Here is a 22,865-nt window from a genome sequence, read left to right as displayed (position 1 = left end):
AAGCCAGGTGAAACATAAATGGAGTATAGTCTATTGTAGATTCGTCTATCCCATCGGCTCTATAGCTCAGTTGGTTAGAGCGTCTGCCTAGTAAGCAGAAGGTCGAGGGTTCGACTCCCCTGGAGCCTTCTTTTTCACATCGGCTACCACTTGTGTTCATCACTTCCTTTTGCAAAGTTCAATTTCCTTTTCACAATTAACATTACTGTCATTGTTTGACACTGGTGTCAGAGCGTGTGTAAGAATAGGTATTATTTGAATCGCATGTCACAGGCCTCCAAAACAGACATAAACGATTACATTTTCATGCTCGTTTTAAAGCCAGGTGAAACATAAATGGAGTATAGTCTATTGTAGATTCGTCTATCCCATCGGCTCTATAGCTCAGTTGGTTAGAGCGGTGATTGCCTCCCTTGATTTGATTGAGGGTGGACGTGCTTTCATCGACTCTCTGCAGATTCAGCAAGTTTTCATATTTACCGATTGATAAACACATCATGGAAGTTCTTAAACAACCGAAGGTATTGTGAGAAGTCACTACCTATCAGCAATAGAGAGGTGTGCTTGAGGCAATCTGCACGATGAAGGAACTGGGCTCAGATAATGCCTGTGATGAAAACAAAGAAAATGGCGGACTGAATACGTCTGAATTTCACAAACGTGAGTACAAGAAAGAGGCTACTTTGAGAGTAGAGACTGGATTTGATAAAGTAAAAGCAGCTGAAATTATTAATGCGATAGAAGATGATTTTGGTGAAGACAGTGTATTTGCATGTGTACCGAGAGGCGGCTGGTATGAAATCACTGTGTGTGATGTGGAAACCGCAAACATTGTGGCGGGGGAGATTTCCATCTGTGGAAAAGCATACAACTGTAGACTTGTTACAGATAAATCCTTGGTTGTGTCATTTTTACATCTAACCCCCTACATCGAAGACAGTCAAATCATGGACATGTTACATGCATTCGGCGTAGAGGCAGTCTCCGATATAAAGAGACATTTCATAAAAGACGCAAAGAGGAAAATCACAGATGGAACTAGGTATGTCAGAGTTAAATTTCCTTCAGGATTAAAGTCGCTTCCATACAGTGTGAAATTCGACACGTGTGATGGACCTCAACATTTCAGGGTCATTCATAATGGACAAGTTAAAACGTGCAACTTGTGTTTCGAAACAGACCATGTCATGGCTGAATGCCAGTTCGTGGAGTGCCGTGTTTGCCACGAAAAGGGACACATTGCACGAGCTTGTCCACAAAAAAGACATTGTGGCACTTGCAAACATTTGATGAGACAATGCATATGTGACATAAACAGGAATAAAGAACCAGTCACAGAACAAACTAGACACACATCTGTTTCAGAAGATGAGACAATCGAAGACAGTGTGTATGTGGATCCATATAGTTTATGTATGGAACCGATTGAAGGGAGTCAGCCAATTATGGAAATGACTGGTCTTTGTCGGGCCCTACTAAAACCAACAGCAAAGTAAACGACAAAACGGATAATGCATCTGTCATTGAACCTCGTGATGTTGCACAAGAGAGAATGAATGTGGAAAGTGAGAATGAAAAGGGTGGGAGTAAAAGTGAGAATGAAGAAGAAGGAAAGGGAGAAAGAAGTTATTGGCGAGGAGAACACTGATCACAAACCATCTCCAGCCAATGGTAAGCAGAATACCAAATTTAAAAAAATACAAGGTATGAATGAGGAAAGAGTTGTCAGCTTGTCTGAGGAAAGAAAGAGGAAAAAAGCAGTAAATGGAGGGAATGGAATGAGTAAGAAGCAAATGAGAAAGGTCAAGGCTAGAGGTAAAGTTGATGGTAAAAAACTTGACGTGAATGACTTTGAATGTGAATACGAAGATTAACAATGTATCACCTCTATTACACCTTAATTGTCATGGTGGTAATCATGTCATGGAATGTGAATGGTCTGAGAGATGTTTCTAAAGTTCATCATGTTTTCACAACTGTGAAAAATTCACATGCTGATATTTGTTTTCTTCAGGAAACTTTCTGGGATAACGATTTCGTAAAACACTATAAACATCTGTGGCAAGGGCAAATATTTTTTAATAATTGTCCCAATGAAAAAAAGGAAGGAGTGGCAATACTCTTCTCGTCACGGTTTCCCAACAAGGTAAATTTTCACAGTTGTGACAACACTGGTAGACTTTTAAAAGTGACTTTTGAACATGATAGCGTTCTGTATTCATGTGTAAATGTTTATGCACCAAATAATGCAACTGAGAGAATTGTATTTTATGACTTATTAGTTACATATTTATCAGGAGATAATGTGATAGCAGCAGGAGATTATAATGAGATAACAGATGTATTCATGGATAGAGCAGCTAATATGAAATCATTTAATATAAAGAGTAGTCATAAATTACAAGACATCATACGTTGCAAAAACCTATGTGATATATGGAGATACAGAAATCCAGATAAGAGAGAATTCACACGACAGCAAATTGTCGAAGGTGAAATGAAACAGTCTCGTATTGATTTCATTTTGATTTCTAGATCCCTAATTCCTCATGTAATGAATACATATATAAAATATTCAACTAAAAGCGATCATAATATCACATGCCTAAATTTAGATTTCTCTCATGTAGAAAGGTGCTGGATTATGGGTTTTCAATAATCAGTTGCTTCAGAACACTGAATTTCGGCTGAGGGTGATAAGCATTATCAATGAAAGTTTATTATGTCCACTTTATGAAGAAGAAACATTAATATGGTGGGATAACCTTAAATATAAACTTAAAAATGTGCAATTTATTTTTCTTGCAAAAAGTAAAGAAGAAAAATGTGAATACTACAAATTGCAAAATAATTTACGCCGCGAATATGACAAGTTATCTAAACATCCTAATCATGATCTTACGTACATCCAAAGTCTTCATAGAGATTTGGAGAAATATGAACAAACTAAATGTCAAGGGGCTATTCTACGCTCAAAAGTTCAGTGGGCTTTAGAATGTGATAAAAACACATCTTTTTTCTTACATTTAGAAAAATGTAAACAAGAATCTAATTGCATCAAAGAAATTATGACAAAAAATGGTTTAACTCGTCGAACTGAAGATATTCTTGATCACGCATATTCATTTTATTCCAAGTTATATTCAATCGGAGAAACTGATCTATATAAGCAAGATAAAATTCTAGATTTAATAACTGATGTTCTTCCAGATAAAGATAGAGAAGTCTTGAAGATGCTATTTCCATAGAAGATCTAACTAAAGCTCTGAAAGGTATGAAAAGAAATAAATCCCCAGGCAACGATGGACTTACAGTTGAATTTTACGCTGCATTTTGGGAGATACTTAAACCCATATTTGGACGAGTGGTGAAATGTATTTTGATGAAAAAACCATGTCAAGATCAATGAAAAAAGGTGTTATTAGCCTCTTCTATAAGAAAAGGGTGATAAAACAGACCTAAGGAATTTTAGACCAATTTCGTTACTCAATGTTGATTGTAAACTTATATCTCGTTCACTTGCTCTTAAATTAAAAACAATTATGACAAAATAATTTCGCCGGAACAGTCATGTTGTGTTCCAGGAAGGGATATTTCCGACAACATTCTCTCTATGAGAGACGTTATAGAAATAGTGGATAAAGATAATGAAGATGCATATCTAATCACGATTGATCAAGAAAAAGCATTTGATCGCGTCTCACATTCATTCATTTTCAAGATTTTGGAAAAACTAAATTTTGGTACATCATTCATTTCTTGGATCAAAACTTTATACACTGACTTAAAAGCAGTGTAAAATCAATGGTCACCTTACACCATATTTTCCAATAGAACAATCTGTCCGACAAGGTGATCCCCTCAGTAGCTTAATTTTTGTTATTGTTAGTCAACCCTTGAACTTACTCATTAAGGCTAACTCATCTATACATGCGGTGCAAATCACAAATCAGTGCTCATCTTTAATATATCAACATGCAGACGACACTACTGTTACAGTGTCTGATGCACAGTCTGTATATAATACTTTCGACACTGTGAATGACTATTGTGATGCAACCGGGGCAAAGGTCAATCTAACAAAATCTCAAGTTCTGTGTTTAGGTAAAGCCCGGTCAAACAATATAAATTTTAACTTACCAGTTACTGTTAAAATGACTGTGTCAAAATATTAGGGATTTTCCTTGGTCCTGATAAAGCTCAATGTGAAAGCAAAACTGGAAAACCAAAATATCTAAAATTAAGTCTCTGTTAGGGTTGTGGTCACAAAGAAACCTATCCTTACAGGGTAAGTCTATTGTGATAAATACGTTCATAATGTCAAGGTTGTGGTATACTATACATGTAGTGCCTGTTCCAGAGTGGGCAAGGAAAGAAATAAATTCAGCAATTTCACATTTTATCTGGGGCGGTAAAACCCCACTGATCAAGCAGTCGACATGCTGTGGTCATTTTACACAGGGGGGATTATCAATTCCATATTTTAAATACAAAATATATGCATTTAGATTAAAAGTCATTCGAAAACTCATGGATTCTAATTTCCATGCAGTATGGAAGCAAACGTGTTCTGTGTTCATGTCCCAATACATGAACATGGGTTTGAAGAAAAATATTTTCAGTATTGTTTACAGTCGTCCTGGTTTGACCCATATGAACACGTTCTATGCTGAGGTTTTGATTGCATGGGACGAAATCACGTGCGGCAGGCGACTGCTTGTCACTAAGCACGAGGATATCATGTCGCAGCCTTTGTTTCATAATCCGCACATTTGCTATAAGGGCAAAATGCTGTTGTTTAGATTTTTCATTGATTCAGGCATTGTTACTATTGCCGATATTTGTTATGAGTTTATCCCAGGCTTTTTACCTCTTCCAGCAATAAAAGAAATTATACACGACCACAGACATGATATACCTGTGTCAGAGATACAGACAGCATACTGTATTATCATTCAGTCACTACCAAGTGAGTGGTTGTCAATTTTGTCAAGTAAAACGATAAAACATAACAATGAACATTATTCTGATGCTGTTATTTGCAAAGATGATGTAAATATTTCTTCTAACGATCTCACAGTTAAATTTAATTATTCCTTATTTGTTAATGCATTATTTTGTGAGCCAACAGCCATTTCATTCTGGGATAACTATGCAATTGACATTAACTGGCCAAAAGTTTGGAAAAGTGTATTCTTGATAGATAAATCCTCTGAACAAATTGATTTGGATTTCAGGTTAAGTCATAATATTATCTACACAAATGAAAAATTATTCAAATATGGCAAAACAGACACTAACCTGTGTCCGGTTTGTAAAACTGAAGTTGAAAATTTGCTTCATATGTTTGTATTCTGTGATCAATTGTATGACACAATTTCCGTTCTTAAATCTCTGTTCACAGATTTAATGATGGACACTGGATTTTCATTTAACCAGTTAGTTTCCTGGCTTCTATTTGGTTTTAATCATGACAAATCATTCTCGTATGAGCACAGTATCAACATATTGCTATCTGTATATAGAATCTCTGTTTTCAAGAAAAGAGCGGTTCTTTCTTTACAGAGATGCAATCTCAGTCTGGAAAAATTATTCAACTGTTACGCAAAACAACACTTTAATCTGTTGTGGTCAAGGTATCAATTTGAAAACCGTGCTGATAACTTTATTCAGCGATATATCATGCCAGTAAACTTCCTGGAGTTAGACGGTAGTACGCTTGTATTTAAGTATCCGTTTCAAGAATGAAATGCATGTAATGTTATACATGACTTGAATGCAATACAACATCTGTGATACCTTTTAGCCCTTTTATGTAACATTATAAATGCTTCATGTACAATATATTCTGTAATAAAATTTTATTAAAGAGAAAAAAAAAAAAAAAGAGCATCTGCTTAGTAAGCAGAAGGTCGAGGGTTCGACTCCCCCTGGAGCCTTCTTTTTCACATCGGCTACCACTTGTGTTCATCACTTCCTTTTGCAAAGTTCAATTTCCTTTTCACAATTGCTGTAATTGTTTCCAGCAAAATGACACTGGTGTCAGAGCGTGTGTAGGAATAGGTATTATTTGAATGGCATGTCACAGGCCTCCCGAACAGACATAAACCGATTCTTTTAACTCAGGTGAATCATAAAGGGAGTTTACACTATTGTAGCTTTGTCTATCCCATCGGCTCTATAGCTCAGTTGGTTAGAGCGTCTGCCTAGTAAGCAGAAGGTCGAGGGTTCGACTCTGGAGCCTTCTTTTCACATCGGCTACCACTTGTGTTCATCACTTCCTTTTGCAAACTTCAATTCCCTTTTCACACTTGACATTGCTGTCATTGTTTGACACTGGTGTCAGAGCGTGTGTAGGAATAGGTATTATTTGAATCGCATGTCACAGGCCTCCAAAACAGACATAAACGATTACATTTTCATGCTCGTTTTAAAGCCAGGTGAAACATAAATGGAGTATAGTCTATTGTAGATTCGTCTATCCCATCGGCTCTATAGCTCAGTTGGTTAGAGCGTCTGCCTAGTAAACAGAAGGTCGAGGGTTCGACTCCCCTGGAGCCTTCTTTTTTCACATCGGCTACCACTTGTGTTCATCACTTCCTTTTGCAAAGTTCAATTTCCTTTTCACAATTGCTGTAATTGTTTCCAGCAAAATGACACTGGTGTCAGAGCGTGTGTGGGAATAGGTATTATTTGAATGGCATGTCACAGGCCTCCCGAACAGACATAAACCGATTCTTTTAACTCAGGTGAATCATAAAGGGAGTTTACACTATTGTAGCTTTGTCTATCCCATCGGCTTTATAGCTCAGTTGGTTAGAGCGTCTGCCTAGTAAGCAGAAGGTCGAGGGTTCGACTCCCTCTGGAGCCTTCTTTTTCACATCGGCTACCACTTGTGTTCATCACTTCCTTTTGCAAACTTCAATTCCCTTTTCACACTTGACATTGCTGTCATTGTTTGACACTGGTGTCAGAGCGTGTGTAGGAATAGGTATTATTTGAATCGCATGTCACAGGCCTCCAAAACAGACATAAACGATTACATTTTCATGCTCGTTTTAAAGCCAGGTGAAACATAAATGGAGTATAGTCTATTGTAGATTCGTCTATCCCATCGGCTCTATAGCTCAGTTGGTTAGAGCGTCTGCCTAGTAAGCAGAAGGTCGAGGGTTCGACTCCCCCTGGAGCCTTCTTTTTCACATCGGCTACCACTTGTGTTCATCACTTCCTTTTGCAAAGTTCAATTTCCTTTTCACAATTGCTGTAATTGTTTCCAGCAAAATGACACTGGTGTCAGAGCGTGTGTGGGAATAGGTATTATTTGAATGACATGTCACAGGCCTCCCGAACAGACATAAACCGATTCTTTTAACTCAGGTGAATCATAAAGGGAGTTTACACTATTGTAGCTTTGTCTATCCCATCGGCTCTATAGCTCAGTTGGTTAGAGCGTCTGCCTAGTAAGCAGAAGGTCGAGGGTTCGACTCCCTCTGGAGCCTTCTTTTTCACATCGGCTACCACTTGTGTTCATCACTTCCGTTTGCAAAGTTCAATTTCCTTTTCACACTTGACATTGCTGTCATTGTTTGACACTGGTGTCAGAGTGTGTGTAGGAATAGGTATTATTTGAATCGCATGTCACAGGCCTCCAAAACAGACATAAACGATTACATTTTCATGCTCGTTTTAAAGCCAGGTGAAACATAAATGGAGTATAGTCTATTGTAGATTCGTCTATCCCATCGGCTCTATAGCTCAGTTGGTTAGAGCGTCTGCCTAGTAAGCAGAAGGTCGAGGGTTCGACTCCCCCTGGAGCCTTCTTTTTCACATCGGATACCACTTGTGTTCATCACTTCCTTTTGCAAAGTTCAATTTCCTTTTCACAATTGCTGTAATTGTTTCTATCCCATCGGCTCTATAGCTCAGTTGGTTAGAGCGTCTGCCTAGTAAGCAGAAGGTCGAGGGTTCGACTCCCCCTGGAGCCTTCTTTTTCACATCGGATACAACTTGTGTTCATCACTTCCTTTTGCAAAGTTCAAATTTCCTTTTCACAATTGCTGTAATTGTTTCCAGCAAAATGACACTGGTGTCAGAGCGTGTGTAGGAATAGGTATTATTTGAATGGCATGTCACAGGCCTCCCGAACAGACATAAACCGATTCTTTTAACTCAGGTGAATCATAAAGGGAGTTTACACTATTGTAGCTTTGTCTATCCCATCGGCTCTGTAGCTCAGTTGGTTAGAGCGTCTGCCTAGTAAGCAGAAGGTCGAGGGTTTGACTCCCTCTGGAGCCTTCTTTTTCACATCGGCTACCACTTGTGTTCATCACTTCCTTTTGCAAAGTTCAATTTCCTTTTCACACTTGACATTGCTGTCATTGTTTGACACTGGTGTCAGAGTGTGTGTAGGAATAGGTGTTATTTGAATCGCATGTCACAGGCCTCCAAAACAGACATAAACGATTACATTTTCATGCTCGTTTTAAAGCCAGGTGAAACATAAATGGAGTATAGTCTATTGTAGATTCGTCTATCCCATCGGCTCTATAGCTCAGTTGGTTAGCGCGTCTGCCTAGTAAGCAGAAGGTCGAGGGTTCGACTCCCCCTGGAGCCTTCTTTTTCACATCGGATACCACTTGTGTTCATCACCTCCTTTTGCAAAGTTCAATTTCCTTTTCACAATTGCTGTAATTGTTTCTATCCCATCGGCTCTATAGCTCAGTTGGTTAGAGCGTCTGCCTAGTAAGCAGAAGGTCGAGGGTTCGACTCCCTCTGGAGCCTTCTTTTTCACATCGGCTACCACTTGTGTTCATCACTTCCTTTTGCAAAGTTCAATTTCCTTTTCACATTTAACATTGCTGTCATTGTTTGACACTGGTGTCAGAGCGTGTGTAGGAATAGGTATTATTTGAATCGCATGTCACAGGCCTCCAAAACAGACATAAACGATTACATTTTCATGCTCGTTTTAAAGCCAGGTGAAACATAAATGGAGTATAGTCTATTGTAGATTCGTTTGTCCCATCGGCTCTATAGCTCAGTTGGTTAGAGCGTCTGCCTAGTAAGCAGAAGGTCGAGGGTTCGACTCCCCTGGAGCCTTCTTTTCACATCGGCTACCACTTGTGTTCATCACTGCCTTTGCAAAGTTCAATTTCCTTTTCACAATTGCTGTAATTGTTTCCAGCAAAAATGACACTGGTGTCAGAGCGTGTGTAGGAATAGGTATTATTTGAATGGCATGTCACAGGCCTCCCGAACAGACATAAACCGATTCTTTTAACTCAGGTGAATCATAAAGGGAGTTTACACTATTGTAGCTTTGTCTATCCCATCGGCTCTATAGCTCAGTTGGTTAGAGCGTCTGCCTAGTAAGCAGAAGGTCGAGGGTTCGACTCCCCCTGGAGCCTTCTTTTTCACATCGGATACCACTTGTGTTCATCACTTCCTTTTGCAAAGTTCAATTTCCTTTTCACAATTGCTGTAATTGTTTCCAGCAAAATGACACTGGTGTCAGAGCGTGTGTAGGAATAGGTATTATTTGAATGGCATGTCACAGGCCTCCCGAACAGACATAAACCGATTCTTTTAACTCCTCAGGTGAATCATAAAGGGAGTTTACACTATTGTAGCTTTGTCTATCCCATCGGCTCTATAGCTCAGTTGGTTAGAGCGTCTGCCTAGTAAGCAGAAGGTCGAGGGTTCGACTCCCTCTGGAGCCTTCTTTTTCACATCGGCTACCACTTGTGTTCATCACTTCCTTTTGCAAAGTTCAATTTCCTTTTCACACTTGACATTGCTGTCATTGTTTGACACTGGTGTCAGAGCGTGTGTAGGAATAGGTATTATTTGAATGGCATGTCACAGGCCTCCAAAACAGACATAAACGATTACATTTTCATGCTCGTTTTAAAGCCAGGTGAAACATAAATGGAGTATAGTCTATTGTAGATTCGTCTATCCCATCGGCTCTATAGCTCAGTTGGTTAGAGCGTCTGCCTAGTAAGCAGAAGGTCGAGGGTTCGACTCCCCCTGGAGCCTTCTTTTTCACATCGGATACCACTTGTGTTCATCACTTCCTTTTGCAAAGTTCAATTTCCTTTTCACAATTGCTGTAATTGTTTCTATCCCATCGGCTCTATAGCTCAGTTGGTTAGAGCGTCTGCCTAGTAAGCAGAAGGTCGAGGGTTCGACTCCCCCTGGAGCCTTCTTTTTCACATCGGATACAACTTGTGTTCATCACTTCCTTTTGCAAAGTTCAAATTTCCTTTTCACAATTGCTGTAATTGTTTCCAGCAAAATGACACTGGTGTCAGAGCGTGTGTAGGAATAGGTATTATTTGAATGGCATGTCACAGGCCTCCCGAACAGACATAAACCGATTCTTTTAACTCAGGTGAATCATAAAGGGAGTTTACACTATTGTTGCCAGCTTTGTCTATCCCATCGGCTCTGTAGCTCAGTTGGTTAGAGCGTCTGCCTAGTAAGCAGAAGGTCGAGGGTTTTGACTCCCCTCTGGAGCCTTCTTTTTCACATCGGCTACCACTTGTGTTCATCACTTCCTTTTGCAAAGTTCAATTTCCTTTTCACACTTGACATTGCTGTCATTGTTTGACACTGGTGTCAGAGTGTGTGTAGGAATAGGTGTTATTTGAATCGCATGTCACAGGCCTCCAAAACAGACATAAACGATTACATTTTCATGCTCGTTTTAAAGCCAGGTGAAACATAAATGGAGTATAGTCTATTGTAGATTCGTCTATCCCATCGGCTCTATAGCTCAGTTGGTTAGCGCGTCTGCCTAGTAAGCAGAAGGTCGAGGGTTCGACTCCCCTGGAGCCTTCTTTTCACATCGGATACCACTTGTGTTCATCACCTCCTTTGCAAAGTTCAATTTCCTTTTCACAATTGCTGTAATTGTTTCTATCCGTGTGTAGAATAGGTATTATTTGAATGGCATCACAGCTCTATAGCTCAGTTGGTTAGAGCGTCTGCCTAGTAAGCAGAAGGTCGAGGGTTCGACTCCCTCTGGAGCCTTCTTTCACATCGGCTACCACTTGTGTTCATCACTTCCTTTGCAAAGTTCAATTTCCTTTTCACATTTAACATTGCTGTCATTGTTTGACACTGGTGTCAGAGCGTGTGTAGGAATAGGTATTATTTGAATCGCATGTCACAGGCCTCCAAAACAGACATAAACGATTACATTTTTCATGCTCGTTTTAAAGCCAGGTGAAACATAAATGGAGTATAGTCTATTGTAGATTCGTTTGTCCCATCGGCTCTATAGCTCAGTTGGTTAGAGCGTCTGCCTAGTAAGCAGAAGGTCGAGGGTTCGACTCCCCCTGGAGCCTTCTTTTTCACATCGGCTACCACTTGTGTTCATCACTGCCTTTTGCAAAGTTCAATTTCCTTTTCACACTGTACATTGTTGTCATTGCAAAATGACACTGGTGTCAGAGCGTGTGTAGGAATAGGTATTATTTGAATGGCATGTCTAGCTGGTGGCCTCCCGAGCAGACATAAACCGATTACATTTTTTCATGCTCGTTTTAAAGCCAGGTGAAACATAAATGGAGTATAGTCTATTGTAGATTCGTCTATCCCATCGGCTCTATAGCTCAGTTGGTTAGAGCGTCTGCCTAGTAAGCAGAAGGTCGAGGGTTCGACTCCCCCTGGAGCCTTCTTTTTCACATCGGATACCACTTGTGTTCATCACTTCCTTTTGCAAAGTTCAATTTCCTTTTCACAATTGCTGTAATTGTTTCCAGCAAAATGACACTGAATGGCATGTCACAGGCCTCCCGAACAGACATAAACCGATTCTTTTAACTCAGGTGATTCATAAAGGGAGTTTACACTATTGTAGCTTTGTCTATCCCATCGGCTCTATAGCTCAGTTGGTTAGAGCGTCTGCCTAGTAAGCAGAAGGTCGAGGGTTCGACTCCCTCTGGAGCCTTCTTTTTCACATCGGCTACCACTTGTGTTCATCACTTCCTTTTGCAAAGTTCAATTTCCTTTTCACACTTAACATTACTGTCATTGTTTGACACTGGTGTCAGAGCGTGTGTAGGAATAGGTATTATTTGAATCGCATGTCACAGGCCTCCAAAACAGACATAAACGATTACATTTTCATGCTCGTTTTAAAGCCAGGTGAAACATAAATGGAGTATAGTCTATTGTAGATTCGTCTATCCCATCGGCTCTATAGCTCAGTTGGTTAGAGCGTCTGCCTGGTAAGCAGAAGGTCAGGGTTCTACTCCCCTGGAGCCTTCTTTTCACATCGGCTACCACTTGTGTTCATCACTTCCTTTTGCAAAGTTCAATTTCCTTTCACACTTAACATTACTGTCATTGTTTGACACTGGTGTCAGAGCGTGTGTAGGAATAGGTATTATTTGAATCGCATGTCACAGGCCTCCCGAGCAGACATAAACGATTACATTTTCATGCTCGTTTTAAAGCCAGGTGAAACATAAATGGAGTATAGTCTATTGTAGATTCGTCTATCCCATCGGCTCTATAGCTCAGTTGGTTAGAGCGTCTGCCTAGTAAGCAGAAGGTCGAGGGTTCGACTCCCCCTGGAGCCTTCTTTTTCACATCGGATACCACTTGTGTTCATCACTTCCTTTTGCAAAGTTCAATTTCCTTTTCACAATTGCTGTAATTGTTTCCAGCAAAATGACACTGAATGGCATGTCACAGGCCTCCCGAACAGACATAAACCGATTCTTTTAACTCAGGTGATTCATAAAGGGAGTTTACACTATTGTAGCTTTGTCTATCCCATCGGCTCTATAGCTCAGTTGGTTAGAGCGTCTGCCTAGTAAGCAGAAGGTCGAGGTTCGACTCCCTCTGGAGCCTTCTTTTCACATCGGCTACCACTTGTGTTCATCACTTCCTTTGCAAAGTTCAATTTCCTTTTCACACTTAACATTGCTGTCATTGTTTGACACTGGTGTCCAGAGCGTGTGTAGGAATAGGTATTATTTGAATCGCATGTCACAGGCCTCCAAAACAGACATAAACGATTACATTTTCATGCTCGTTTTAAAGCCAGGTGAAACATAAATGGAGTATAGTCTATTGTAGATTCGTCTATCCCATCGGCTCTATAGCTCAGTTGGTTAGAGCGTCTGCCTAGTAAGCAGAAGGTCGAGGATTCTACTCCCTGGAGCCTTCTTTTCACATCGGATACCACTTGTGTTCATCACTTCCTTTGCAAAGTTCAATTTCCTTTTCACAATTGCTGTAATTGTTTCCAGCAAAATGACACTGGTGTCAGAGCGTGTGTAGGAATAGGTATTATCTGAATGGCATGTCAGCAGGCCTCCCGAACAGACATAAACCGATTCTTTTAACTCGGGTGAATCGCCAAAGGGAGTTTACACTATTGTAGCTTTGTCTATCCCATCGGCTCTATAGCTCAGTTGGTTAGAGCGTCTGCCTAGTAAGCAGAAGGTCGAGGGTTCGACTCCCTCTGGAGCCTTCTTTTTCACATCGGCTACCACTTGTGTTCATCACTTCCTTTTGCAAAGTTCAATTTCCTTTTCACACTTGACATTGCTGTCATTGTTTGACACTGGTGTCAGAGCGTGTGTAGGAATAGGTATTATTTGAATCGCATGTCACAGGCCTCCAAAGCAGACATAAACGATTACATTTTTTCATGGTGGTTTTTAAAAGCCAGGTGAAACATAAATGGAGTATAGTCTATTGTAGATTCGTCTATCCCATCGGCTCTATAGCTCAGTTGGTTAGAGCGTCTGCCTAGTAAGCAGAAGGTCGAGGGTTCTACTCCCCCTGGAGCCTTCTTTTTCACATCGGATACCACTTGTGTTCATCACTTCCTTTTGCAAAGTTCAATTTCCTTTTCACAATTGCTGTAATTGTTTCCAGCAAAATGACACTGGTGTCAGAGCGTGTGTAGGAATAGGTATTATCTGAATGGCATGTCATTGGCCTCCCGAACAGACATAAACCGATTCTTTTAACTCAGGTGAATCATAAAGGGAGTTTACACTATTGTAGCTTTGTCTATCCCATCGGCTCTATAGCTCAGTTGGTTAGAGCGTCTGCCTAGTAAGCAGAAGGTCGAGGGTTCGACTCCCTCTGGAGCCTTCTTTTTCACATCGGCTACCACTTGTGTTCATCACTTCCTTTTGCAAAGTTCAATTTCCTTTTCACACTTGACATTGCTGTCATTGTTTGACACTGGTGTCAGAGCGTGTGTAGGAATAGGTATTATTTGAATCGCATGTCACAGGCCTCCAAAGCAGACATAAACGATTACATTTTCATGGTGGTTTTAAAGCCAGGTGAAACATAAATGGAGTATAGTCTATTGTAGATTCGTCTATCCCATCGGCTCTATAGCTCAGTTGGTTAGAGCGTCTGCCTAGTAAGCAGAAGGTCGAGGGTCCGACTCCCCCTGGAGCCTTCTTTTTCACATCGGCTACCACTTGTGTTCATCACTTCCTTTTGCAAAGTTCAATTTCCTTTTCACACTTGACATTGCTGTCATTGTTTGACACTGGTGTCAGAGCGTGTGTAGGAATAGGTATTATTTGAATCGCATGTCACAGGCCTCCAAAACAGACATAAACGATTACATTTTCATGCTCGTTTTAAAGCCAGGTGAAACATAAATGGAGTATAGTCTATTGTAGATTCGTCTATCCCATCGGCTCTATAGCTCAGTTGGTTAGAGCGTCTGCCTAGTAAGCAGAAGGTCGAGGATTCGACTCCCCCTGGAGCCTTCTTTTTCACATCGGCTACCACTTGTGTTCATCTTCCCTTTGCAAAGTTCAATTTCCTTTTTCACAATTGCTGTAATTGTTTCCAACAAAATGACACTGGTGTCAGAGCGATGTGTAGGAATAGGTATTATTTGAATGGCATGTCTTCGAACAGACATAAACCGATTCTTTTAACTCAGGTGAATCATAAAGGGGAGTTTACACTATTGTAGCTTTGTCTATCCCATCGGCTCTATAGCTCAGTTGGTTAGAGCGTCTGCCTAGTAAGCAGAAGGGTCGAGGTTCGACTCCCCTGGAGCCTTCTTTTTCACATCGGCTACCACTTGTGTTCATCACTTCCTTTTGCAAGTTCAATTTCCTTTTCACAATTGCTGTAATTGCTGTCCAGCAAAATGACACTGGTGTCCAGAGCGTGTGTAGGAATGGGTATTATTTGAATCGCATGTCACGGGCCTCCAAAACAGACATAAACCGATTCTTTTCATGCTCAGGTGAATCATAAATGGAGTTTACACTATTGTAGCTTTGTCTATCCCATCGGCTCTATAGCTCAGTTGGTTAGAGCGTCTGCCTAGTAAGCAGAAGGTCGAGGGTTCGACTCCCCTGGAGCCTTCTTTTTCACATCGGCTACCACTTGTGTTCATCACTTCCTTTTGCAAAGTTCAATTTCAACTTTTCACACTTAACATTGCTGTCATTGTTTGACACTGGTGTCAGAGCGTGTGTAGGAATAGGTATTATTTGAATCGCATGTCACAGGCCTCCAAAACAGACATAAGCGATTACATTGTCATGCTCGTTTAAAAGCCAGGTGAAACATAAATGGAGTATAGTCTATTGTAGATTCGTTTGTCCCATCGGCTCTATAAGCTCAGTTGGTTAGAGCGTCTGCCTAGTAAGCAAGAAGGTCGAGGGTTCGACTCCCCTGGAGCCTTCTTTTCACATCGGCTACCCGCGTGTTCATCACTTCCTTTGCAAAGTTCAATTTCCTTTTCACATTTAACATTGCTGTCGTTGTTTTGACACTGGTGTCCAGAGCATTGGTAATAGGAATAGGTATTATTTGAATCGCATGTCGCAGGCTTCCAAAACAGACATAAACGATTACATTTTCATGCTCGTTTTAAAGCCAGGTGAAACATAAATGGAGTATAGTCTATTGTAGAATTCGTTATCCCATCGGCTCTATAGCTCAGTTGGTTAGAGCGTCTGCCTAGTAAGCAGAAGGTCGAGGTTCGACTCCCCTGGAGCCTTCTTTTCACATCGGATACCACTTTGTGTTCATCACTTCCTTTGCAAAGTTCAATTTCCTTTTCACACTTAACATTGCTGTCATTGTCAGCAAAATGACACTGGGGTCAGAGCGTGTGTAGGAATAGTTATTATTTGAATGGCATGTCACAGGCTTCCCGAACAGACATAAACCGATTACATTTTCATGCTCGTTTAAAGCCAGGTGAAACATAAATGGAGTATAGTCTATTGTAGCTTCGTTTCCTGTCCCATCGGCTCTATAGCTCAGTTGGTTAGGAGCGTCTGCCTAGTAAGCAGAAGGTCGAGGGTTCGACTCCCCTGGAGCCTTCTTTTTCATCGGCTACCACTTGTGTTCATCACTTCCTTTTGCAAAGTTCAATTTCCTTTTCACAAATGCTGTCATTGTTTCCAGCAAAATGACACTGGTGTCAGAGCGTGTGTAGGAATAGGTATTATTTGAAACGCATGTCACAGGCTTCCAAAACAGACATAAACCGATTACATTTTAATGCTCGTTTTAAAGCCAGGTGAAACATAAATGGAGGTATAGTCTATTGTAGCTTCGTTTATCCCATCGGCTCTATAGCTCAGTTGGTTAGAGCGTCTGCCTAGTAAGCAGAAGGTCGAGGGTTCGACTCCCCTGGAGCCTTCTTTTCACATCGGCTACCACTTGTGTTCATCACTTCCTTTTTGCAAAGTTCAATTTCCTTTTCACATTTAACATTGCTGTCATTGTTTTGACACTGGGTGTCAGAGCGTGTGTAGGGATAGGTATTATTTGAATCGCATGTCACAGGCCTCCAAAACAGACATAAACGATTACATGTTCATGCTCGTTTTAAAGCCAGGTGAAACATAAATGGAGTATAGTCTATTGTAGATTCTTCTATCCCCATCGGCTCTATAGCTCAGTTGGTTAGAGCGTCTGCCTAGTAAGCAGAAGGTCGAGGGTTCGACTCCCCCTGGAGCCTTCTTTTCACATCGGCTACCACTTATTGTTCATCACTTCCTTTTGCAAAGTTCAATTTCCTTTTCACAATTGCTGTAATTGCTTCCAGCAATATGACACTGGTGTCAGAGCGTGTGTAGGAATGGGTATTATTTGAATCGCATGTCACAGGCCTCCAAAACAGACATAAACGATTACATTTTCATGCTCGTTTTAAAGCCAGGTGAAACATAAATGGAGTATAGTCTATTGTAGATTCGTTTGTCCCATCGGCTCTATAGCTCAGTTGGTTTAGAGCGTCTGCCTAGTAAGCAGAAGGTCGAGGGTTCGACTCCCCTGGAGCCTTCTTTTCACATCGGCTACCACTTGTGTTCATCACTTCCTTTGCAAAGTTCAATTTCCTTTTCACATTTGCTGTTGCTGTCATTGTTGACACTGGTGTCAGAGCGTGTGTAGGAATGGGTATTATTTGAATGGCATGTCACAGGCTTCCCCGAACAGACATAAACCGATTACATTTTCACTCCTCGTTTTAAAGCCAGGTGAATCATAAATGGAGTATAGTCTATTGTAGATTCGTTTGTCCCATCGGCTCTATAGCTCAGTTGGTTAGAGCGTCTGCCTAGTAAGCAGAAGGTCGAGGGTTCGACTCCCCCTGGAGCCTTCTTTTTCACATCGGCTACCACTTGTGTTCATCACTTCCTTTTGCAAAGTTCAATTTCCTTTTCACACTTAACATTGCTGTCATTGTTTGACACTGGGGTCAGAGCGTGTGTAGGAATAGTTATTATTTGAATCGCATGTCACAGGCTTCCAAAACAGACATAAACGATTACATTTTCATGCTCGTTTTAAAGCCAGGTGAAACATAAATGGAGTATAGTCTATTGTAGATTCGTTTGTCCCATCGGCTCTATAGCTCAGTTGGTTAGAGAGCGTCTGCCTAGTAAAGCAGAAGGTCGAGGGTTCGACTCCCCATGGAGCCTTCTTTTTCACATCGGCTACCATTGTGTTCATCACTTCCTTTGCAAGTTCAATTTCCTTTTCATTTAACATTGCTGTTGTTGTTTCCAGCAACACTGGTGTCAGAGCGTGTTAATGAGGATGGGTATTATTTGAATCATGTCACAGGCCTCAAAACAGACACATAAACGATTACATGTTCATGCTCGTTTTAAAGCCAGGTGAAACATAAATGGAGTATAGTCTATTGTAGATTCGTTTTGTCCCATCGGCTCTATAGCTCAGTTGGTTAGAGCGTCTGCCTGAAAGTAAGCAGAAGGTCGAGGGTTCGACTCCCCCTGGAGCCTTCTTTCACATCGGCTACCACTTGTGTTCATCACTTCCTTTGCAAAGTTCAATTTCCTTTTTCACACTTGCATTGCTGTCATTGTTTGACACTGGTGTCAGAGCGTGTGTAGGAATGGGTATTATTTGAATCGCATGTCACAGGCTTCCAAAACAGACATAAACGATTACATTTTTCATGCTCGTTTTAAAGCCAGGTGAAACATAAATGGAGTATAGTCTATTGTAGATTCGTTTGTCCCATCGGCTCTATAGCTCAGTTGGTTAGAGCGTCTGCCTAGTAAGCAGAAGGTCGAGGTTCGACTCCCCATGGAGCCTTCTTTTTCACATCGGCTACCACTTGTGTTCATCACTTCCTTTTGCAAAGTTCAATTTCCTTTTCAACAATTGCTGTCATTGTTTCCCAGAAAATGACACTGGTGTCAGAGCGATGTGAAGGAATGGGTATTATTTGAATGGCATGTCACAGGCCTCCAAAACAGACATAAACCGATTACATTTTCATGCTCGTTTTAAAGCCAGGTGAAACATAAATGGAGTATACACTATTGTAGCTTCGTTTGTCCCATCGGCTCTATAGCTCAGTTGGTTAGAGCGTCTGCCTAGTAAGCAGAAGGTCGAGGGTTCGACTCCCCCTGGAGCCTTCTTTTTCACATCGGCTACCACTTGTGTTCTTCACTTCCTTTTGCAAAGTTCAATTTCCTTTTCACATTTAACATTGCTGTCATTGTTTGACACTGGTGTCAGAGCGTGTGTAGGAATAGGTATTAGTTGAATCGCATGTCACAGGCCTCCAAAACAGACATAAACGATTACATTTTCATGCTCGTTTTAAAGCCAGGTGAAACATAAATGGAGTATAGTCTATTGTAGATTCGTTTGTCCCATCGGCTCTATAGCTCAGTTGGTTAGAGCGTCTGCCTAGTAAGCAGAAGGTCGAGGGTTCGACTCCCCCTGGAGCCTTCTTTTTCACATCGGCTACCACTTGTGTTCATCACTTCCTTTTGCAAAGTTCAATTTCCTTTTCACATTTAACATTGCTGTCATTGTTTGACACTGGTGTCAGAGCGTGTGTAGGAATGGTTATTATTTGAATCGCATGTCACAGGCCTCCAAAACAGACATAAACGATTACATTTTCATGCTCGTTTTAAAGCCAGGTGAAACATAAATGGAGTATAGTCTATTGTAGATTCGTTTGTCCCATCGGCTCTATAGCTCAGTTGGTTAGAGCGTCTGCCTAGTAAGCAGAAGGTCGAGGGTTCGACTCCCCCTGGAGCCTTCTTTTTCACATCGGCTACCACTTGTGTTCATCACTTCCTTTTGCAAAGTTCAATTTCCTTTTCACATTTAACATTGCTGTCATTGTTTGACACTGGTGTCAGAGCGTGTGTAGGAATTTGAATCGTATTATTTGAATCGCATGTCACGGGCTTCCAAAACAGACATAAACGATTACATTTTTTCATCGGCTCGTTTAAAAAGTTAATTTCCAGGCTGGCCATTGTGTTTTATTGCACTGGGGTCAGAGCGTGTGTAGGAATAAATGGAGTATAGTCTATTTTCATGCTCGTTTAAAATAGATTCGTTTGTCCCATCGGCTCTATAGCTCAGTTGGTTAAGAGCGTCTGCCCTAGTAAGCAAAGGTCGAGGTTCGACTCCCCTGGAGCCTTCTTTTTCCGCATCGACTACCACTTGTGTTCATCACTTCCTTTGCAAAGGAGTTCAATTTCCTTTTTCACACTTAACATTGCTGTCATTGTTTTGACACTGGGGTCAGAGCGTGTGTAGGAATAGTTATTATTTGAATCGCATGTCACGGGCTTCAAAACAGACATAAACGATTACATTTTCATGCTCGTTTTAAAGCCAGGTGAAACATAAATGGAGTATAGTCTATTGTAGATTCGTTTGTCCCATCGGCTCTATAGCTCAGTTGGTTAGAGCGTCTGCCTAGTAAGCAGAAGGTCGAGGGTTCGACTCCCCCTGGAGCCTTCTTTTTCACATCGGCTACCACTTGTGTTCATCACTTCCTTTTGCAAAGTTCAATTTCCTTTTCACATTTAACATTGCTGTCATTGTTTGACACTGGTGTCAGAGCGTGTGTTGGAATAGGTATTATTTGAATCGCATGTCACAGGCCTCCCAAAACAGACGCAAGCGATTACGATGTTCGCTATCGTTTAAACTCAATTATGAAACATAAATGGAATTTATAGTCTGTGTAGATTCGTTTGTCCCATCCGGCTCTATAAGCTCAGTTGGTTAGGCAGCGTCTGCCTAGTAAGCAGAAGGTCGAGGAGTTCGACTCCCCCTGGAGCCTTCTTTTCACATCGGCTACCACTTGTGTTCATCACTTCCTTTTGCAAAGTTCAATTTCCTTTCACATTTTAACGTTGCTGTCATTGTTTTGACACTGGTGTCCAGAGCGTGTGTAGGAATGGGTATTATTTGAATCGCATGTCACAGGCTTCCGAAAACGAGACATAAACGATTACATTTTTCATGCTCGTTTTAGAAAGCCAGGTGAAACATAAATGGGTATAGTCTGGCCCAATAGATTCGTTTGTCCCATCGGCTCTATAGCTCAGTTGGACCCCAGAGCGTCTGCCTAGTAAGCAGAAGGTCGAGGGTTCGATTCCCCTGGAGCCTTCTTTTCACAGCATCGGCTACCACTTGTGTTTCATCGCTTCCTTTTGCAAAGTTCAATTTCCTTTTTCACATTTAACATTGCTGTCATTGTTTGACACTGGTGTCAGAGCGTGAGTAGGAATAGGTATTATTTGAATCGCATGTCACAGGCCTCAAAACAGACATAAACGATTACATTTTTCATGCTCGTTTTAAAGCCAGGTGAAACAAATGGAGTATAGTCTATTGTAGCCAGATTCGTCTATCCATCGGTAATTCTATAGCTCCGGTTGGTTAGAGCGTCTTCGCCTAGTAAACAGAAGGTCGAGGTTCGACTCCCCGTTGGAGCCTCTCTTTTTCACATCGGATACCGCACTTGTGTTCATCACTTCCTTTTGCAAAGTTCAATTTCCTTTTCACAATTGCTGCAATTGAGCTTAGTCAAAATTTGACGCTGTGTCAGAGCGTGTGTAGGAATAGGTATTATTTGAATGGCATGTCACAGGCCTCCCAGACAGACATATAACCGATTACATTTTAATGCCTGCCTTTAAAGCCAGGTAAATCATAAAGGGAGTGGCACACTATTGTAGCTTTGTCTATCCCATCGGGCTCTATAGCTCCAGTTGGTTAGAGCGTCTGCCCTAGTGTAAGCAGAAGGCTACTGAGGGTTCGACTCCCCTGGAGCCTTCTTTTTCACATCGGCTACCACTTGTGTCCATCACTTCCTTTGCAAAGTTCAATTTCCTTTTCTAAATGCTGTAATTGTGGTCCAGCAAAATGACACTGGTGTCAGAGCGTGTGTAGGAATAGGTATTGGCCCGAATGGCATGTCTGAGCCTCCCGAACAGACATAAATGATTCTTTTAACTCAGGTGAATCATGTAAATTGACTTCACACTATTGTAGCTTTGTCTATCCCATCGGCTCTATAGCTCAGTTGGTTAGAGCGTCTGCCTAATGAAGCAGAAGGCTCGAGGGTTCGACTCCCTCTGGAGCCTTCTTTTCACATCGGCTACCACTTGTGTTCATCGCTTCCTTTTGCAAAGTTCAATTTCCTTTTCACACTTGATAACATTGCTGTCGTTGTTTGACACTGGGTGTCAGAGCGTGGCGAGAAGGAATAGGTATTATTTGAATCGCATGTCACAGGCCTCCAAAACAGACATAAACGATTACATTTTTCATGCCTCGTTTTAAAGCCGAATTCGAAACATAAAATGGAGTATAGTCTGTGTTCAGATTCGTCTGTCCCATCGGCTCTATAGGGCTCAGTTGGTTAGAGCGTCTGCCTAGTCAAGCAGAAGGTCGAGGGTTCGGCCTCCCCCTGCAGCCTTCTTTCACATCGGATACACTTGTGATTTCATCGCTTCCTTTTGCAAAGTTCAATTTCCTTTTCACAATTGCTGTACATTGTTTCCAGCAAAATGACACTGGTGTCCAGAGCGTGCAGTAGGAATAGGTATTATTTGAATGGCATGTCACAGGCCTCCCCGAACAGACATAACCGATTACATTTTAATGCTCGTTTTTAAAGCCAGGTGAATCACATAAAGGGAGAGGCACACTATTGTAGCTTTGTCTATCCCATCGGCTCCTATAGCTCAGTTGGTTAGGAGCGTCTGCCTACCAATAGCTTAGAAGGTCGAGGGTTCGACTCCCTCTGGAGCCTCTCTTTTTTCACATCGGCTACCACTTGTGTTCCATCGCCATCCTTTGCAAAGTTCAATTTCAATTGTCATTGTTTCCAGCAAAATGACACTGGTGCCGAACGTGTGTAGGAATAGGTATTATTTGAATGGCATGTCACAGGTCTCCCGAACAGACATAAATGATTTTTTAAAGCCTGGGGAACTATAAATTGAGTATAGTCTATTGTAGATCTGTTCATCCCATCGGCTCTATACTACAGCTTGTTGAGCAGTCTGCCTAGTGTAAGCAGAAGGTCGAGGGTTCGACTCTGG

The 22,865-nt window shown here is 41.3% G+C and overlaps 11 non-coding genes across 11 annotated transcripts; all 11 read left to right on the top strand.

The window, feature by feature from the left end:
* Positions 1–6,797: 6,797 nt before the first annotated feature.
* Positions 6,798–6,871, top strand: Trnat-agu. The gene has a single exon. It is a non-coding gene; the product is annotated as a tRNA-Thr (tRNA).
* A 554-nt stretch (positions 6,872–7,425) lies between these two features.
* On the top strand, positions 7,426–7,499 carry Trnat-agu. The gene has a single exon. It is a non-coding gene; the product is annotated as a tRNA-Thr (tRNA).
* A 1,208-nt stretch (positions 7,500–8,707) lies between these two features.
* Trnat-agu lies at positions 8,708–8,781 on the top strand. Its single transcript has one exon. It is a non-coding gene; the product is annotated as a tRNA-Thr (tRNA).
* An 864-nt stretch (positions 8,782–9,645) lies between these two features.
* Positions 9,646–9,719, top strand: Trnat-agu. The gene has a single exon. It is a non-coding gene; the product is annotated as a tRNA-Thr (tRNA).
* A 2,163-nt stretch (positions 9,720–11,882) lies between these two features.
* On the top strand, positions 11,883–11,956 carry Trnat-agu. Its single transcript has one exon. It is a non-coding gene; the product is annotated as a tRNA-Thr (tRNA).
* Positions 11,957–12,201: 245 nt separating this feature from the next.
* Trnat-ggu lies at positions 12,202–12,273 on the top strand. Its single transcript has one exon. It is a non-coding gene; the product is annotated as a tRNA-Thr (tRNA).
* Positions 12,274–13,415: 1,142 nt separating this feature from the next.
* On the top strand, positions 13,416–13,489 carry Trnat-agu. The gene has a single exon. It is a non-coding gene; the product is annotated as a tRNA-Thr (tRNA).
* Positions 13,490–14,047: 558 nt separating this feature from the next.
* On the top strand, positions 14,048–14,121 carry Trnat-agu. Its single transcript has one exon. It is a non-coding gene; the product is annotated as a tRNA-Thr (tRNA).
* A 4,074-nt stretch (positions 14,122–18,195) lies between these two features.
* Positions 18,196–18,272, top strand: Trnaf-gaa. Its single transcript is given in 2 exon segments — positions 18,196–18,233; positions 18,237–18,272. It is a non-coding gene; the product is annotated as a tRNA-Phe (tRNA).
* Positions 18,273–21,826: 3,554 nt separating this feature from the next.
* Trnai-aau lies at positions 21,827–21,902 on the top strand. The gene has a single exon. It is a non-coding gene; the product is annotated as a tRNA-Ile (tRNA).
* A 591-nt stretch (positions 21,903–22,493) lies between these two features.
* On the top strand, positions 22,494–22,573 carry Trnag-acc. Its single transcript has one exon. It is a non-coding gene; the product is annotated as a tRNA-Gly (tRNA).
* Positions 22,574–22,865: the final 292 nt, after the last annotated feature.

The sequence above is a fragment of the Haliotis rubra genome, unplaced genomic scaffold (assembly GCF_003918875.1).
Source record: "Haliotis rubra isolate DU_JTF1 unplaced genomic scaffold, ASM391887v1 Scf400, whole genome shotgun sequence".
NCBI lineage: Eukaryota > Metazoa > Mollusca > Gastropoda > Lepetellida > Haliotidae > Haliotis > Haliotis rubra.
The sequence above is the reverse complement of the archived record's forward strand: the minus strand, read 5'-3'. Positions and strand labels throughout refer to the sequence as shown.